The sequence below is a fragment of the Quercus robur genome, chromosome 6 (genome assembly GCF_932294415.1).
Source record: "Quercus robur chromosome 6, dhQueRobu3.1, whole genome shotgun sequence".
NCBI lineage: Eukaryota > Viridiplantae > Streptophyta > Magnoliopsida > Fagales > Fagaceae > Quercus > Quercus robur.
The window spans coordinates 5,286,569-5,307,707 of NC_065539.1; the positions used below are offsets into that span (position 1 = coordinate 5,286,569).

Here is a 21,139-nt window from a genome sequence, read left to right on the forward strand (position 1 = left end):
CGAAATTCATATTTCGTCGCTAAAGCATACTTTTAGTGACGAATTGTGATTTCGTCACTAAAAACATATAAGTGCAAAACTATTATTATTTTTAGTGACGAATTTTTTTCGTCGCAAATACTTTCTTATAGTGACGAAATGATTTTCGTCACTAATACTATCCACAACAATACCTACAGTGACAAAATATTTCGTCACTAAAAATTTCAACTTTTAGCGACGAAATATTTCGTCGCTATAGATTAATTAAACTCGCGCCAAAGTTTCCCTCCACTGGCGCCCATTTTTCAAATCACAATAGCGACGAAATTTATTTTTCGTCACTAAATGTTATAATTTTTTTCATTATTAGTGACGAAATTCATATTTCGTCACTAAAGCTATATTTTTAGCGACGAAAAATATTTCCTCACTAATATTCGTCGCTAAAAATACATTTTGTTGTAGTGAAGGCCAGACATTGCACATGCAGTGGGAGTTGTGAGCAAATTCATGAGTAGGCCTGGAAAGCAGCATTGGGAGGCAGTCAAGTGGATTCTGAGATATCTGAAGGGTTCATCAGATACATGTCTTTCCTTCACAGGTGCAAGTTTGAAACTGCAGGGTTATGTAGATGCTGATTTTGCTGGTGATATTGATAGTAGAAAAAGTACTACTGGGTTTGTTTTTACTCTAGATGGTACAGCTATATCATGGGCTTCAAATCTACAGAAGATTGTTACTTTGTCTAGTACAGAAGCTGAGTATGTTGCAGTAACTGAAGCTGGAAAGGACATGATTTGGCTACATGGTTTCTTAGATGAATTGGGTAAGAAGCAGGAGATGGGCATTCTACACAGTGACAGTCAGAGTGCAATCTTTCTTGCCAAGAATTCGGCTTTTCATTCAAAGTCGAAGCACATACAGACAAAATACCACTTTATCCGTTATCTTGTTGAAGATAAGCTGGTAATGCTTGAGAAAATTTGTGGATCTAAGAACCCGGCAGACATGTTGACTAAGGGTGTCACTATTGAGAAGTTGAAGCTGTGCGCAACTTCAATTGGTCTTCTAGCTTGAGGACAGGAGGATGAGTTGCAGGGATGAGGGACTGTGTTATGGAGGATTGTGGCTAATGTTTGCAGCTTGTGAGCCCTTAAGGGCTAAGGTGGAGCTGATGGAGAAGTTTGCTCGTGTAGCTTGATCAATTCAAGTCAAGGTGGAGATTTGTTGAAATGGGCCGTGTGTATGACTTTAATTGCCAAGCCCAAGTCAACGTAAATAGAATCCTAGTTGTAAAAGGAATGCTCCAGCCGACTTTGACATATATATATATATATATATATAGGTTTTGACAAGCAAAATGTGTAGCCGTGAGATTAAAAAGGAGTAATTCCAATTAACCCAGTTAGCAGCCGCATGAGAGAAAATAGAGAAAAGAGAGGCAGCCAGTTTCTATTCTGATTTTTTCTGTGAGAGAGTGCTAGGGTGTAATTGGGATTTGGGTTTCTTGAGAGTGTTCTTGTGCACTATTGTATTCTCCCTGATAATAGTGAAATCCCTGCAACTCCGTGGACGTAGGCAAATTGCCGAACCACGTAAATATTGTCTTGTGCGTGTGATTATTTTCTTTGACGTGTGTTTTCTCTATTTGTTTTGTTTCTCACAGGTTGGGATTTTGGTTAAATTCCCTACATAAAGAACATTTAATAATTAATAATCTTTAAAATTATAAACAAGAATGTTTCTTGAAGCATAAAACTTTGGAAAACCAACATTTGAATGCCCATATTGTGGTTCACTTCGATCGTACAAAGAATGACTCAAAACATCTCAAAGACAAAGCTGTCCAACTTTTTCTATATGCTGTCGAGAAAAAAAGTTTAGACTTCCACCAATACAAACACCACCTGAGTTTTTGAGAGAATTATTACTAAGCTATGAAGGTGGACGTAGATCATCAGCATTTCAAGAAAACATAAGAGCTTAGAGCTATAACTCCATTTTTGCGCTTACATCCTTCGTAAAAAAACATTGTCATGTTACACATAATTTCTCAAAATATGCCACAAATAAAAAGAAATTTTAAATCTGATTTCAAGACTAGAGTCTTCAAAATAAAACTGGATCAGTTGATTTGTCATTGCAGCCTTGCAGGTATGACGAAAACCTAACTATTATCAAATAAAAAGCCTTCAAAATGACAAATTTTGCATGATTACATGTTAATTATAGTAATTATAAAAATAAAATATCATTACAATTGATATTCTTATTTACAAAATAATTAAAAATACATTGTTTGTCCTATGTAGATTTGTACATTATTGAATTCCTAAAAGGAGGATTGCTCCATGCACATATTTGGATTTGGCTTCATAATGATAACAAATATCCTTCACCAGCCACCAGGTGACATTAATAGAGTCATAGCAGAAGAAATTCCAAACAAAAATACAAACCCTGATGCATATGAAACAGTAATTCAATTCATGATGCATGCATGGACCATGTGGCGCAGCAAATAAAAACTCACCTTATATGGTAAATGGCTCTAGCACTGAGAAATTTCCAAAGAGTTTTTACAAAGAGACAACAATAGATGCTAATAGATATCGAATTTAATATTAAAAATTCATTAATATTATTGTCATCAAAATTTGATCACATTCAAAACTCATTACTTATATTGCAAATCCATTAGATACAAAATTCAAATGCAAACAGTTTGTGTAATGGTTTTATATTTGATGGTTGTTGCACCAACTCCTTTTGTTATAATAATTATTTATTTTGTTATTATTTCTCAAATAAAATAAAATAATAAAACTATGCAAGGCATGGGCATTTAACCAAGGTTTTCAGACCCGGACCGTTTATTGAACCGTAAAGAGGAGAGGTTCAAGGTTTTTAAGATTGAACCGAGGTTGAACCGGAATTAAACCGTAATAACGTCATAATTAATTTAATAATTATTTTAAATATATATAAAAACATTAAATGAATAAAAAAATAAAAAAAATCCCAATATTTCTCTACAATTCTTTTATTTCTCTATCTCCTCTTTCTTACATATTCCCTTATCTTCCTTTTTGTCCTATCTCTACCAAATCCCAATATTCCCACATCCCACGTCCCAATCCCCAAATCCCATCTCAGCCATTCCCTTCTTCCTTTTTGTCCTATCTCTACCAAATCCCAATTCCCAAATCCCATCTCAGCCGCTCCCTTCTTCCTTTTCCAAATCCCAATTCCCAAATCCCATCTCAGCCCTCCCAATTCCCAAATCCCATCTCAACCGTTCCCTTCTTCCTTTTTGTCCTATCTCTACCAAATCCCAATTCCCAAATCCCATCTCAGCCGTTCCCTTCTTCCTTTTTTTCCTATCTCTACCAAATCTCAATTTTCCCATATCCCAATTCCCAAATCCTATCTCAGCCGTGTATTCAAAATTTTCTTTCAAGTTCCCTTCTTCTTTTTAGCTTTTTAGTTCTCTAAATAGTCTAAATTCTCTCTTCTTAGCTCTCCCGTTATAGTCAGCTCCAAAGAGTGCCTCTGCTTGTGTTGCAGAATTCTCTTCAAGAAACGCTTGAGCTAAACTCTTTTCCAGAAACTTTCAGAGACAAGGATAAAGTTAAAGGAGAGAGAGTGGATTTGAGGATCAAAAAAAAAAAAAAGGCGAGTCGGCACGTAGGAGAAGCATCGCCGCGAGTCTGGTGCAGGTGCGGCGGCCCTGGAGCCGCACCCGTGCTTTCTAGACTCCCTGCAGTTGTGTTTCTTTTTCTTTTGTTTTTCTATGTGTGTGTGTGTGTTTTTTTTTCCTCAAGGTTTAGAATCAAAGGAAGCAGGGAACCGTGAGAAGCGGTCTGATCACGGTTCTCAAAACCGTGAGGTCCGACCGCGGTTCGCACGGGTCCTTGCTTTTTTTCTATATAGCGGTTCTTGAGGCTAAAAGAACCGCAAAAATGAACGGTTCGAGATTTTTCCGGTCGGACCGTACGGTCCGGTCCGGGTTTCAAAACCATGCATTTAACTAGTATATATATATAAAAAAATGTTGAATTCAAGTTACACCTATAGTAACTTTAAACTATATTACACCACTCAATATTTTTTTATAAAATTAAAATTTCAAAAATCCAACCATTAGATTACATGTTCTCTATATTCTTAACACACATCAAGTTTCATGATAATCATATGCTATTTATTATTCAATATGAAAACTAATCCTTTACGCACAATTTTAAATATAAAAATTTAAAATTTAAACACTTGATCGATAACATAGTTATTGATCTCAATCATCTTTGCATGCATGTAGAATATAAGACACCGATCTAATCTAACAGTGGATTTGTCAAAATTTGCTTCCGATAAAAAAAAATTTGAATGGTGTAATAATGCTTAAAGTTATATTAAGTGTAACTTGAATCATCTTTTATATATATATATATATATATATAAATTTATGAGACTATGTATCACTTTGTCAATTTATATAATATCTTATCATGTCGTCTCATGATTGTTTATTTTTTTTATTTTTTTAATTCAAACAAATAGGATGGATATCTATTCTCCTCCTCAACTTTATTTTTAAAGCATCCAAATAATTATCCCTTCCCTTCTTATAACCTCTCTTCTCCTTCCCCTCTCACCCTATGCTCTCGTCACCCTCTAAACTTTCAAACGCATTGTTAGGTATTTGATATCCAATCACATCACTCAATTATAATATTTATTGCAATTCCTAACTTCCTATTCTCAAATTCACTCTTTTATAGTCCAAGTTCAACATATTAGAATATTGCTATATATACTCTCATGACTCAAAATGCAAAAAAATAAAAACCAAACACAATAAACTAATTAAGTTATATTTGTACATACATTGGACCTATCTTACAGGTTCTACTTAACTACATTGGTAAAAGTTTCATAAATCAACCATCATAGAAAACACTATAAATTTTAAAATGAGAGACACAGAGAGGTTGTCTCCCCTAATAGCATTTAGAGACGCTTGATTATTAGTTTATTACCGTTCTTTACTTTTTGGCACAATTGCACTTTTAGTCCCTACATTTTGACGTTTTTCCATTTTAGTCCCTACATTTTATTTTTTCCACTTTTAGTCCCTAAAACCAATTTACGCTTTCCGTTTTCGTCCTTTCCGTCAGTCAACCAACGGAAATAGCTAAGGTGGCAGTCGGAGGGATTAAAATAATAATAAAAATGCCACATCACCAATGACACATCAGCATATAAATTTAAAAAATTAATTTATTAATTTTAACAAAATTTAAAAACATAAAAACAAAATTTAAAACATAAAAATACATCAGAAAATCAAACCAAGAACACAAATTCAAAATTAAACCCATTGAATCAAACTAAACCCATTGAATCAAATTAAACCCAAGAACATCCGTCATTAGTCATCAGCTTACAACCCAAAAAATCATCTTCTCTCACTGTTCTCTCTTCTTTATTCTTTCTTGGACTCTCTCTCTCTCGATTTTTTGGCAGTGGATTGGAGGGGCTGTGGATCAGTGGGTCTTGTGATTTGGGTGTAGTGGGTTAAGATTTTGGTCAGTGGGTAGCGATTTGGGTTTCAATGGTGGTGGCTGGCCGATTTGGGTGGTAGTTGGGTTGGTGATTTTCGGTTTGTGATCTGGGTTTCGGTGTGTTAGTCTTGTGTTTCGGTGGTTGCAATCTGGGTTGGTGGTTTTCGGTTTGCTCGCCATTTGCATGTATTTTGCTCGTCGTTTGCTCACTGTTGGTTTGTTGTGGGTTTGCTCGCCGTGGGTCTGGGTTTGCTTGCCGTGGGTATGGGTTTTGTTTGTTGTGGGTTTGGATTTTGCTTGGTGGAGACCATGGGTTGCTTTTTCAGAAACTACCAACCAAACCCAGAAACTGCCACGCCACCGCCACACAACCCACCTCTACCATATGACCCACACATCCTAAAACTTCCACCACACGACCCACACGGCCCATAACCTCCACAACCCGCCGATCTCCACCATGCCAACGCTGATCTGCACGCCCTATAGAAACCCTAAACGCCGATCTCCACTACGGCAAAGGCCGATCTCCACGCCCCAAATGCCGATCTTCAAATAAACCAAAACCTAAACACCAATCTTGACACCATTCGCTGATCTGTAATGAGAGAGAGAAGGAAGAGAGGGAAGAGAAATAATAAGAGTGGGTGGTGGCTTGCAGTGGACTGTGACAGTGGGTCCGGCCATGGGTGGCTCTAGTGATGGTGTTCATGACCATGGGTTTTAGCCTTGAAGAGAATGGGTTTGAAGAGAAGAGAGAGCAACACGAGAGAGAGAGAGAGAGAGAGAGAGAATGAAGAGAGAGAAAAAAGTCACCACAATTCTGGGTTTTTTGTGTGTTTGATTCAAATTGATGTATTTTTATGTTTTAAATTTTGTTTTTATGTTTTTTAAATTTGTTAAAATTAATAAATTAATTTTTTAAATTTATATGCTGATTTGTCAGGGTGATGTGGCATTTTTTATAATATTTTAATCCCTCCGACTGCCACCTCAGCTATTTCCGTTGGTTGACTGACGGAAAGGACGAAAACGGAAAGCGTAAATTGGTTTTAGGGACTAAAAGTGGAAAAAATAAAATGTAGGGACTAAAATGGAAAAACGTCAAAATGTAGGGACTAAAAGTGCAATTGTGCCTTACTTTTTTGCATTGAATCATAAGTCAAATATCACCGACGATTTTTTTTTTTTTTTTTACAAAAAGTTTTTTTTTTGGGTAAACTTTACAAAAAGTTTTAGAACGTAGTATCACCGACTTGAATTTTTTATTTTTACTTTTTGTTTTAGAACATAGTGATAGTGTCACCGACTAGAATTTTGTTATTCAAAAGGTCGGCATTGTGGTAAAAAAAAAAAAAGAACAACAACAACAACGTTTGTACATGAACCAATGTAAAGGCAGACATGTGTTTTCCATTTGCCGAAAAATGTCAATGATCATAAGACATGGGCGGCTTTACATTAAGGTGATCATAAGACATGGGCGGCTTTACATTAAGGCCAGTGGGTTCAAATGAACCCCCTGACCTGGCCCAAACAAAATTTTTATATATATAATTTTTATTTTTATTTTTTCATTTTGACCCCTAATATAAAAATTTTAACACCCTAATCCTAAATTTTGTTTGAACCCAATTGAAATTAGCTTGAAATTTGAATATGATCATCTTAATTTTAATTTCACAATATTTTTACAATAATATGAGGCAAATTGTAACTGTTTTTTATTTGGACTCACAACAAACAATATTTTTTTATTATCTACCTTTAACAATTGGCCACCTAGATTTTGTTGTGGAATTTTTTTGAAAGTATGTGTCAGCTGCACAAATTTTGCTTATTCATTAATATATATATATATATATATATATATATAAGAATATTCTTTCCATGATTCTGGCTTACTTTACTGTTGACAACAAAATGAAGTTGTTTTTCCTTGCACTTTTCTTCTTTATTAATAAAAAAAAATACATCATTGTTACAACCAACACATCTGTACAAATTTGTATCTATATCTATAATTTTTTCCTCATTCTCTCTATCTCACTTTCTCCCTTCTATTTTTTTTCTTAGTTTTTCTTTTTATCTCCAATTCAAAGAGAGTGACTATGTCTATGTGTATGTTTAATAAGTCATGCACTTCAAACGCAAAAACTTATATCAATTACTATTTTATTTTCTTAGTTTCACATTTACTCCTAGTCCTACTCCTAAGTGTGTTACTAGTCTTCTCCTTCTTTATCATATATTTTTATATAATTGATATTACATATAAATATAATAAGTTATTATTAACTTGAGAAAAATGTATGATTAGTAATTTAATTATATTAGTTTATGCATTCAATAGTTGTTGTCTTACCTATTTTATAACAATTTTAGACTATTGTATAATATATTTATACTGTATACTAAATTATATTTAGAATATTGTTTTAAATTATTGTATATAATATGGAAGTTTATCTATATAAAAAAAGATTAATCATTTTATTTTTTACTCACTCCTTATGACAAATGACAATTCCTAACTTTGCCATTGCTAACCCCTTAGAAAAAAATCCTAAAATCGCCACTGCCATAAGATAATGAGAGATAATTAATAGGTAAATTAAGATGCCCACCAACCCAAGTACCAACAACCCAAGTACCCATTTATCATGGGGACCATAAATTAATAACATTTAGGAACGAAACAAAAGGCATTTGCCTCATTGGCTGAGCAGTACTGTAATTAATGGATAACTTTAGGACAATTCTTCATCGGGTTCAAGAAAAAAGGAGTAGTTGTTTGTTTAAGCTTTGCACAGTCTATCTCACCCTTCACAGATAGGTTGTGTGCAATTGCAACTATCGTACGACGTACGTAAAGTGCTCATTATTTATGGTGAGAGTTTCATATAGTATGGCCCGACCTACATGTCAGTAAGACATAACTTTCATAAATTTAATAGCTCGAATACATACAAAACTCTTGCATAATATGATTAGCACGAGTGAATCTCTAGTGAATGGAGGGGACCTCCATCTTGTCCAACTAAGATTTATTAAGAAAGTTGGAAATTCATTCATTTCACCAAAAAAGTTTAAAATGGGGAATTTATTCAAATGTGAAAGTGAAACACGTTCTTGAGATTTTTTTTTTTTTTTTTTTTTTTTTGGTTTACCTTATTAACTTTTTAATGTGGTCTCCTTTATTAACTATTCAATGTTGTTAAAGGGCAAAAACAAATTAGCACTACTACCACGTGAGTTTGACATCAGTTACTTACGCTCAAGATATATTAAATTTCTCTTCATTTTAATAAAAGTTCTCAATCTTTGATGTTAGTTTATTTAACTTTTTGTTAATTGTTTTTATTTATTTATTGAAAGAGTATTAAAGTATGCTTGTATTAATTTTAAAAATGTGAAAAAAAAAATTTTAAAAATTGTACATAAAAACTAAAATCGTTTAAAAAAAAGAAGAAGATCTAAGCAGACACATCATCAAATCTAATCTATCTAAATACTATACAATCGAAAATTTTTACTTTATTTTTTACCTTATGAGGGTGTGCCACATAAACTTTGCTACTTCCACAATTTTCTACATCATTTATAATTTTTTTAATTTATTTATTTATAACTAAATTCTACACTATTCACCTTATGAAAACTCAACTCTCTTTGAAAAACCCACATTCAGAACCAGCAAGCAATCCCTAGTATTTACAATAATAATGGAATAGAGTTTTTTAATAAAGAAAAAAAAAGATATAAGCTGTGCAAGTTCATATCATTTCATTTGTTGCATACCAACCAAAAAAAAAGTGGTGGGGAACATTTTACCCTTTCAAAATTCCAAAAGTTAGCATTGCTAATTTTATTCGCATTTAGGTCGAATAACATGTTTTCTCCTTCTAAAATAAAAAGGATCAACTCGGTTTCAAAGGCCACTGATCCCACTCGGATAAAGTCACCTTTGCTGTGCAACACACAGTCATGCACACTAATGCAACATTCTACGGTGGTCCACCGTCCATGACATGTAGTCCTATCATATAAACTGAATGCCCCCATATACATTAACATGTAAATCTTAAATCTTGACCTTTGGCAAAGTGACGAATAAATCAACTAAATCATTAAATAGATAAAGCGCATATATATATATATATATATATATTAAAAGCCAGAATTTTGAGAAAATTTAATTAGATTTCAATTGGATTTTTAATGTTGCATCACGTGTTTTATTAAATTTTTAATTTTTGTACTAAGTAAATTATTAAGTGTAAAAATTGTAAAGTTCAAATTTAATTAGATTCTAATTTTTTTAATTTTTGTGGCAAGTGAATTATTAGGTGCAAAAACTGATGAGTTTAAATCCAATATATATAGTAGACTTATCACATGTGCTTTGCATATGCAATAAGGTTTATTTATTTATTTATTTATTTTAGGTTTAATGAAATAATGTTTAAAAGTAAAATAGAGATAATGTCCTAATTTTTAGGATTTTGATAAAAGTTTGAAAGCCTAAAAGTTATGAATTCTTTTAAAAATAGTAAATTACTCTTTTAATTAGTTTGTATTTTTAAATTTAAAATTATTCAACTAAAAGATATGAGTATTTTAGAGAGTTTAAGAATTTGTTTGAGGATATTTTAGTACATAAAACGATGAAACTCAAACAGGGAATCCTATAATTTGAACATCTTTTAAAAAAAATGTACTCCAATTTAAACCATGTAATTGTGGTTGTTTTTAATTATACTTGTGCATATACACGAGATTACACACTAATATATCTATTGCATAATAGGTACAATGATAAGATTTTACTATTTATAGTAGTAGTAGTAGTAGTAGTATATATATATACTACTACCACCATTAAATTTTAAGGAAATTTGCATTTTTTTTTTCACTCTAAGGGCATGTTTAGGAAACTGTAATAGATAATGTAATATAATAGTTATTCCTATGGTTTAGCCATTCTTTAATTTGATCATGTTTTTATTACAGAGAATAGTAATTCATTATAAATAGCTATTTTTCAAAATGAATAATAACTATTTTTATCTAAAAGGGTTGTAATAGCTATTTATGAGTAGGTGCAATAATTTCTAAAATTAATATATTTTCAAATAAAAAAATTTTCCATATACATATAACAATTAAAAAAAAAAAGTCATAAAAAATAATTCAACTCTCTCAAATTTTAAAAAAATATATATATTTTTAAGGATTACAACATAAGGCATATTGACACTAATATTTCATATTATGGTGTTAGCTTAGCAAAGTGATAATTTGAGAATAAATTGTAAATGGAAAGAAAATTTAGGGCATACTTTGTACACTGAATGAGGATTACAATAAGAATTGTAATATTTATTACTGAAAATATATATATATATATATTTTTTTTTTTATAAGAGAATATTACTGAAAATAAAATGTGTTGTAATAAAATAATTAAACATATTCATAAGTTTGGATATGAGTTGTAACATTAAAATAAAACTTAATATTTATTTCAGGAAATGTGACAAATAACACTCAATTTTTTTTTTTTCTTAACCCATTATCACGGATGCTTGGGTCAATCTACCCAATTCATCGGTCTTCAAACTTCTTATAAGTCACAAATGACGTTGTTTCAATGTTATATATGTAAACTTTACCGTTTATCTCAAAAAAAAAAAAAATTTGTTATATATGTAAACAGTTTTTTTTTTGAGAATGATATATGTAAACAGTTAAGCCCTTCAAAAAAAAAAAAAAACTTATATATGTAGATAATCTCTCTCTTTAAATTATTATTCTTCCAAAAATACTATAGTTGGATAATTCTCTCTCTCACTCCCTCTGGATTTTTGCTTGCTCACTTCTTGATTTTCTTTTGTTTATATCAATTAATTGGCAAAGGAGTTTTCATTATGGAAAAACTGAGGCTTTAGATTAATAATCATTTTTCTAATTAAAATTAAGAACTAAACAAATTAATGCTTTTATGGTTACAAAAGGAAACTGAAAAACAAAACAAAAGTGAGAAAATTACAATATAGGAAATCCAACTATATTCTTGCATTAAAAAGGCCAACTAAAAGAATATACATATAATTAGATTCTTCTTCCATGTTCAATCATAAGCATAGAAAAACCAAAAAAAAAAACACAAAGAATAATAAATATTAGTCTGCCTAAAAAAAGATCGGGTGTTATAAGCACACAAAATAATACTCATTACCACTCTAAAAAATCAATCACCACTATTACCAATTGATTTAATTGTAATAACATTTCCAATGAAATATATTATAATATTAAATTTAAAACCCATTGTGGGGCACAATAGTTTGTGGGCTCGGCCCGCTCGGTCATGAGGAGTCCACAGGCCCCAAACTGAAGGAGGCTAGGGCCCAGGCTCAAAAATAGTAAGCCCGAAGTGGCCCGAAGATACAGCCGAGGATAGCTTAGTCCTCGGCAGACCTAAAGTCCCATTGATGAAAGTGGCATACAAGCAAGCTTAAAGGATCAGAAAATATCTCGGGGAAATAGTCCTTAATACCCTTCATTGATATGACATTGCACCTGACAGAACCGGATTCTTAGGCTTTATTGACCATCTCCAACCATTTCGGGATTAGACTGACGGGACAAATATCTGTCCCGAAAAAGTCGACCCTACACGCGGACAAAGGATAACGAACGTAGGCTAGTATAAAAGAAAACGTAAGGTAACAAAGAAGGGGGATTCTCATCTCACTTCCTGGGGAAAAACTCCAAGGATGAGAATGACCGGGCAATATAAGTACTCCACCACAAAAAACCCACCTCCGGGTAAACGGAGAAAGACATTAGTGCTGCTCGGACCTTATCCGAGGAGTCCAATCCATCGAGTTATAAAGTTGTGGGGCTTGGAAATCCAGGCTGAAGCCTTTCCTTATCTAAGCTCCTTAAAATCCAGTTTGGACCAACGCCCCGTGACCAAACGCTAGCCTTTCAAGCTCACTCTCTACAAATTTTATTGTGAGGGATCCTTCGCATGCGAGCCCAACGTAATCGTTGGGCCGTTTGAGAATCGTGTCCCTACAATTGGCGCCGTCTGTGGGAAGGCTTGCGCGTTGGCACGGGTGGCGCATGAGTCAGCTCTCTAGCAAGTAGAGATTCACGAGTTTTTCCCATCTCCGGCGACGTGCAGTCGTTGCTTCGCCATAAGCTTCTGCTAGGGGCTACGCCTTGCACTGTTAACGGCGCGGGCAGCTCTAGGGGCTTCCGGCCTCAAGCCAACTCTCCCCTCCCTGGCCTAGGGGCTAACCTTCGAAAAATAAATAAGTATAGAGAAAAGACTACTTAAAAAGAGATCTTACAAGTTTTGGACAGAACCAAGGCCTTGTATGGTCCTCAGACCCAAGCCTATGGGGAAACCAAGTACAAAAAAGAAATCTTACAAGTTTTGGACAAAACCAAGGTCTTGTATGGTCCTCGGACCCAAGCCTATGGGGAAACCAAGTACAAACAAGAGATCTTACAAGTTTTGGACAGAACCAAGGCCTTGAATGGTCCTCGGACCCAAACCTATGGGGAAACCAAGTACAAAAAAGAAATCTTACAAGTTTTGGACAGAACCAAGGCCTTGAATGGTCCTCGGACCCAAGCCTATGGGGAAACCAAGTACAAACAAGAGATCTTACAAGTTTTGGACAGAACCAAGGCCTTGTATGGTCCTCGGACCCAAGCCTATGGGGAAACCAAGTACAAACAAGAGATCTTACAAGTTTTGGACAGAACCAAGGCCTTGTATGGTCCTCGGACCCAAGCCTATGGGGAAACCAAGTACAAACAAGAGATCTTACAAGTTTTGGACAGAACCAAGGCCTTGTATGGTCCTCGGACCCAAGCCTATGGGGAAACCAAGTACAAACAAGAGATCTTACAAGTTTTGGATAGAACCAAGGCCTTGTATGGTCCTCGGACCCAAGCCTATGGGGAAACCAAGTACAAAAAAGAGATCTTACAAGTTTTGGACAGAACCAAGGCCTTGTATGGTCCTCGGACCCAAGCCTATGGGGAAACCAAGTACAAAAAAGAGATCTTACAAGTTTTGGACAGAACCAAGGTCTTGTATGGTCCTCGGACCCAAGCCTATGGGGAAACCAAGTACAAACAAGAAATCTTACAAGTTTTGGACAGAACCAAGGCCTTGTATGGTCCTCGGACCCAAGCCTATGGGGAAACCAAGTACAAACAAGAGATCTTACAAGTTTTGGACAGAACCAAGGCCTTGAATGGTCCTCGGACCCAAGCCTATGGGGAAACCAAGTACAAAAAAGAGATCTTACAAGTTTTGGACAGAACCAAGGCCTTGTATGGTCCTCGGACCCAAGCCTATGGGGAAACCAAGTACAAAAAAGAGATCTTACAAGTTTTGGACAGAACCAAGGCCTTGTATGGTCCTCGGACCCAAGCCTATGGGGAAACCAAGTACAAACAAGAGATCTTACAAGTTTTGGACAGAACCAAGGCCTTGTATGGTCCTCGGACCCAAGCCTATGGGGAAACCAAGTACAAACAAGAGATCTTACAAGCTTTGGACAGAACCAAGGCCTTGTATGGTCCTCGGACCCAAGCCTGTGGGGAAACCAAGTACAAAAAAAGAAATCTTACAAGTTTTGGACAAAACCAAGGCCTTGCATGGTCCTCGGACCCAAGCCTATGGGGAAACCAAGTACACAAAAGCACCATCGGAGTCCCCTACTTCCCAGTCGATTGCTCGGATGGATTATTTAGATATTATCAGCCTTGGACGATATTCACGCGCTTGTCAAAGAATATTCAACTGTTATCCCGGTTAGTTTCCTAAGTTTGATTTACTATGAATTATCGATATAATGCCTGGTAGTATTGATAAATTGGAGTTAATTAGATTATGTTTTAAGCTATTTTGCTCTAAATATTCTTGAAGAAACACACACATAGGGCACACCCATTCACAAAGTAGTGTTGTCAAAGGAACAGTATCCAAAACAAGTAAAGAAATTTCCATTTTTATTGAAACAAAGAAATAGTACAGCGTACAATGAAAAGCTGGAACCAGTTTGTGTCAAAGCTCACTACGTAACTGAATAGGAAGATACAAGAAAAAGTATATAAAACAAAGCCGAGGAGGTGGCACATAAAAGAGGTTGGCTACTGCTTCAAGACCTCCTTCTGCCTCAATGCTTCTACATGCCCAAAACTCGGGCAGCAAAAGAACCCAGCCTGGGGCCCGCAACCTCGAAGCTCTAGAGTGCAGAGAGAACCCAACTTGAGCCTGACACCGTTGAAGGAAAGATGCAGGGAGTGGGAAGTTGAGGGGCTTTCTCTAAATATTTGCCTGCCGTAAAGCAGAGGCGCTGATGGCGAAAAATCTTTCTTCTGACATACCAAAATTCTGGCATGAGCAGAACCTGCTTCGGATTTTGACTAAAAGAGGGAGAGATACCCTTCCCCCTCAGTCGAAATGGGGTATTCTCCTGAACTTATGCTTCATGTGCCCATACCTTACCATGTTGAGTCTCATGAGGACACGGTGCTTCTGCGGCGGAGAGATTTCTTCCTTCCCAACCTTCGCCTCAAACACGTTATGTTGAGAGAGGATAGCACTGAATGTAGGAATTGTGATTTGGGAGGAAACTGAAGGAGCTGTGTGTATATAAAGCAACTCTTTCTCCCTCATATTTATTTGAAAAGACAAGGCGGTGGCAGTCAACTCACGCGGCGTCCAAAGGAACGCTACAGACAAAATGGTTCTGGCTCGACTTCCAATGTCAACTGCAACCACAAGATTAAAGAAGCCTCGTAAAGGCGCACCTCGATCATTGGGACGTCAGAGAGTACTGCGTGGCCAGAGGTTGCAGAAATATCTCTTAATTCGTGGGGTAATTGAATTCGCGGCCCAGGCCCGCTTTGCGTGAGAGCCCAGGTACTGTGGCCCACGCCGAGCAATAGCCGTTGCCGAGGACAACCCCTGCTCGGCGCCTTGGGAAATGCCTGATGAAAGGGAGAATTTGAACTCAAAGAATTTTGGACAGAACCTAGGACTTGCATGGTCCTCGGACCTAAGCCTATGGGGAAACCAAGTACAAAAAAGATATCTTACAAGTTTTGGACAGAACCAAGGCATTGTATGGTCCTCGGACCCAAGCCTATGGGGAAACCAAGTACAAAAAAGATATCTTACAAGTTTTGGATAGAACCTAGGACTTGCGTGGTCCTCGGACTCAAGCCTATGGGGAAACCAAGTATCTAAAAGAAAAAGCATAAGTCCTAAACAAAACCCAGGCTGTGCGAAGTCCTCGGACCCCAGCCTATGAGGAAACCAAGTACTCGGACGGGAAAGTCCTCGGCTCGAGTACTGTAAAATGTTAAGGCCAGTATGTTAAGGTGGCAAAATGACCCCCTAATTCAATAGCCTAAGGGAACTGTTCGTTTAGCGGATGACATGTCCTCGGATAGTTATTCCATACACCGTATCGAATAATCAGTCCTCATCTTGGCTAATATTGAGGTAAGTGTCGTCCCTCCCTGGTCGGCATTGTTATGTTAAGTAATTCTGTTAAAGTTATGGTGGAATCTTTTTATTAGCAAATATTTTGGCCTAAGTTGTCGTTGATTCAAATGCTATACTATTGTGCCGAGTAGTGTTTGCAAAGTTATTAAAACATATAAACAGAACATGCGAAGTAGAATAACAATAACTTTTATTAATATGAGAGATTATTACAACGTACAAAGAAGGGCTTAAACAAGCCTATACAAAAAATGAATTGCTAAAAGCAACAATAGCATCCGCAATACAGATCAGTAAACGGTCAGGTGTCTTTTAAACTCACCTTCAACGTCTCTCCAATCTCTGCCTCAATACTGCTCATATCAGGAGAAGAACCTTCTTTAGAAAAAGATGAAGGAGAAGGAGAAGGAAGAAGAATTGGAACACATGGAAGCACTTCAGCAAGCTCTTGTCAGCAAGGAGCGCAAAGGAAAAAGAAGATGGAGGACATGAGCAGAAGATGGAGGAGATGAATGAAGAAGATGGAGGACATGAGTAAGAAGGAGGAAAATAAGAGAGAAGAGATGAAAAGAAAAAGAAAGGAGCAAAAGAGAGAGAAGGGGAATCAAAGGATGGCGCCAGTGAACAAAGAGAGGAAGAAGTAAGGGCATTTAGTCCCTGCCTCAATCCTAACTCTTAACACACTGGAGCCATATTAGGTATGCTCATGAGAAAGCGGGTGGAGATGATAATGGAGGTTTTCAACTCAGTCACACCGAAAGTGGGATGTGACGAGTCCCTGCTTCGGATTTTGGCTAAAAGAATGGGGAGGCAAATCTTAAGTCTCCGCCATCCTTGCCCCGACCGAGCCATCTCAAGTTTTGTTCGGACATGGCGTTTCTGGGAGAGGAAGGGTTTATTCATGGCTGACTACTATGGTGGATGTATTATTGGATAGGGGATAACCAGATGAAAGAAGTGAACTCTGAGAAGGGCCTGAGGGATTCAGATATGAGAAAATCGCCTTTTGTCTTCTCTCTTTATATAGGGAACGAAGAAAAGGGTATATACCACGTTCAGATCCCCAGGGAAATCTATAAAGAAGAACGCGTCGTTTCATTCTCCCACGCCATCAGCAACCGTTAGATCTGGGAGGTCTCGTAAATGGGAAAGTATTAAAGGCACGCTTCAGATAACCAAACGGCATAATGGCAACGTGCGCAAATTGAGGGAAACGTCCTGTAGACCGGCGCATTCCTCGGGGAGTTGAAGAGTCGCCAACGTTGATCAAGGGCTGAATTGAATGAACCGCAATAAAGGCTTGATATTACCAAAACCCACCTTTCCAACCAAGACGTTGGACAGCAGGGTTTTGAGGGGCTAATGTGGGGCACAATAGTTTGTGGGCTCGGCCCGCTCGGTCATGAGGAGTCCACAGGCCCCAAACTGAAGGAGGCCAGGGCCCAGGCTCAAAAATAGTAAGCCCGAAGTGGCCCGAAGATACAGCCGAGGACAGCTTAGTCCTCGGCAGACCTAAAGTCCCATTGATGAAAGTGGCATACAAGCAAGCTTAAAGGATCAGAAAATATCTCGGGGAAATAGTCCTTAATACCCTTCATTGATATGACATTGCATCTGACAGAACCGGATTCTTAGGCTTTATTGACCATCTCCAACCATTTCGGGATTAGACTGACGGGACAAATATCTGTCCCGAAAAAGTCGACCCTACACGTGGACGAAGGATAACGAACGTAGACTAGTATAAAAGAAAACGTAAGATAACAAAGAAGGGGGATTCTCATCTCACTTCCTGGGAAAAAACTCCAGGGATGAGAATGACCGGGCAATATAAGTACTCCACCACAAAAAACCCACCTCCGGGTAAACGGAGAAAGGCATTAGTGCTGCTCGGACCTTATCCGAGGAGTCCAATCCATCGAGTTATAAAGTTGTGGGGCTTGGAAATCCAGGCTGAAGCCTTTCCTTATCTAAGCTCCTTAAAATCCAGTTTGGACCAACGCCTCATGACCAAACGCTAGCCTTTCAAGCCCACTCTCTACAAATTTTATTGTGAGGGATCCTTCGCGTGCGAGCCTAACGTAATCGTTGGGCCGTTTGAGAATCGTGTCCCTACACCCATAATGTTTTATATTAGACGTTACTTTTTTTATTTGAGAACTGTTCGTATGTTATTTAGAGATATTTCTATATACCACCGTACATTCTTGGTGCGATGGTCACTCCATAAGTATAAATGCTTGTGGAGTGTGGGGGGCAAGGGCCGGGGTTCAAGTCTCCAGGAGGAAGTTTTACACACATATACACTTAGATTATGCTATAGTAGAATTCTATCTTGTAAAAAAAAAATAAAAAAAAAATTTCTATATAATAATAATCATAATAATACATTTTGTCTAAAAATGTATCTGGAGTCTCATTGTTTTGTTTGCTTTAAAAAAATAATAATAATAAAGTAAATGCTTCAAATAACAACCTCGAGAAATTAATTCTCATACAACATTAAGAAAAATCAAATCAATTTAAAACAAGAAAATTACATTTAAAAACAAAAGTACCCATAACATCGATGATGGGTACGGTGGATGGATCCTAATGGCTTGAAACCATTAAAATTAAAAATTCGAAAGACGAAAAGAAGAAGAAGAATGGTTGATAAAGATGCTACCCAATATAGCAAGAAAACTGCCAAATTTGATGAAAATGCATGGTACCTAATTTGATTGAGGTGATGAGGGATCTAGATTGTGAATAACATCTAACTCAATTAATTTGCACACATGACATTATACTATTTTTTTTTTTTTTTTAGTAAAATAACATTATACAATTGAGTGGAAGAATTACCAGACATTAATGACATGGTCCTCAAATGCACTAAAATAATATCTAGCTCAATTAATTTGCACACATGACATTATGCTATTGAGGGGAAGAATTACCGGACATTAATGACATGGTCCTCAAATGCACTAAAATAATTTCATGCATCATGCAAGATAAATTTTGATACTTACAACTTTTATATATATAGACACAAACTTATAATCAAATTCAACCACAAAAACCATTGCGCATAGTGGCGTTTGACAAACGCCACTATAGGGCCTTGTAAGACCAGAACCTATAGTGGCGTTTGACAAACGCTACTATAGACCATTGGAAACACTACTATAGACCCATTTTTGAAAGACCCATTTTTGAAAATGCCACTATAGGACTCTCCGAATGCAGCTATAGATATACCTATAGCAGCGTTTATAGAAAACGCCACTATAGGTCCAATTTTTTGTAGTGACACTTTTGATGCGGTGGTCACTTCACAAGTATAGATGCTTATGGGATGTGGAGGATAAACGCCGGGATTTAAGTTTCCAGGAAGGAGGTTCACACACATATACACTTAGATTAGATTAGGGTAGAAATTTTATCTTGTATTAAAAAAAAAAAAAAAAATCAACCACAAAATAAAAAAGGCTTACACAAAATACTAATAAAAGAAATTTTATATGTTATAATATATAAGACATTCGAAGCACGAGTATAACTAGTTATATTGATACGTGAGAATTGTTATTCAGGTGGAGAATGCATTAAAAAAAAAGTACAAAGCGGAACCAAAAATTAACATGGTTTGACATAAAGATCTATGTCCACATTGAAAAGTTCTACGTGTATACATGTATACGTGCACGTATACATGTATACACGTAGAACTTTTCAATGTGGACATAGATTCCAAATGTGAATGTCTTCTTTAGAAATCCATATATATAGTTAAAGAATCATGTATACACGTAGAACTTTTCAATGTGGACATAGATTCCAAATGTGAATGTCTTCTTTAGAAATCTATATATATAGTTAAAGCCAAAACTTAGAGAAAATTCAATTAGATTTTTAATTGGGGTTCAATTTTGCGTTACATATCCCATATAATTTTAAAATTTTTGTGTTAAGTGAATTATTAGGTGCAAAAATTGAAAAGTATATATCCAATTAGATTTCAATTGAAGTTTAATTTTGCGTCACATGTCCTATCTAATTTTTAAATTTTCGTGGCAAGTGAATTTTTGAGTGCAAAAACCGAAGAATACAAATCTAATTAGATTCTAAATCATATATATATATATATACACACACACATAAGAAACCATTATATATTTTAGAAATTCATAACTTAAAAAATGTGTGAGTTATAACTCTAACACCAGATATAATTTGAACTCATATATGTGTGTAATTGTGATTATTTTTAAGAGTTTAAATTTGGTAAAGATGGAGTGTAAAATTCATGTTTTACACCATTTAATAAGAGATTGACACAATCATTTAGAAGTTGTTTTATTAATTTTTAAGAAGTTACATATTTACTCTTTACTATATAGAATTGTTTTATTATAATGAACTAATTGAAGAGTAGATATGGAGAGATTGTAATTTGTAATAAATTTTAAATTTTAAATATTAAATTTTAGACTTAATCACATCTTAATGGTATATCAATTACAATAATGATTGATGAAGACATATTAATGATACAATAATGGAGACATATTAATGGTATATCTACTTTTTTTGGTAGAAATATTAATGGTATATCAATTACACTAATGAAGACATATTGAACTTTTTCAACTACTTTTTTTTTTTGTTGGGTGCTAAATATTGTATGTCTATTAAGTTTCTTGTATAAAGTGCCACAGAGGTTGGTCTATACGCGGAATATCTGTGACTTACTGACCTCACTTCCCTTCTAAATTTGGACTCCATTAATCTACTTACCCAAAAATAGATGGGCTCAGCCAGCCTGTTGATAAATTAATGAGAACCCTCTCTAATAAATTAATGAGAAAGATCAGATAATACAATAGAGAGGGATGCAATGTGCATAATATTTTCACAATAAATTTTAAATGTGCATGGTATTGGCTCTTATTAAAGGATAAAAAAAAACAATTTCCACTATAAGTTCATAATAGAATCAATAATAATTTACCACTTAAAATTTATTGTGAAAATATTATAAAAATGTTGAGAACGA

At 35.5% G+C, this 21,139-nt stretch overlaps 1 protein-coding gene across 1 annotated transcript in view; it reads right to left on the reverse strand.

Annotated features, from left to right (window-relative positions):
* Positions 1 to 21,139, reverse strand: part of LOC126732420 (uncharacterized) — an 84,223-nt gene that overhangs the window by 30,259 nt on the left and 32,825 nt on the right. The window lies entirely within an intron of this gene.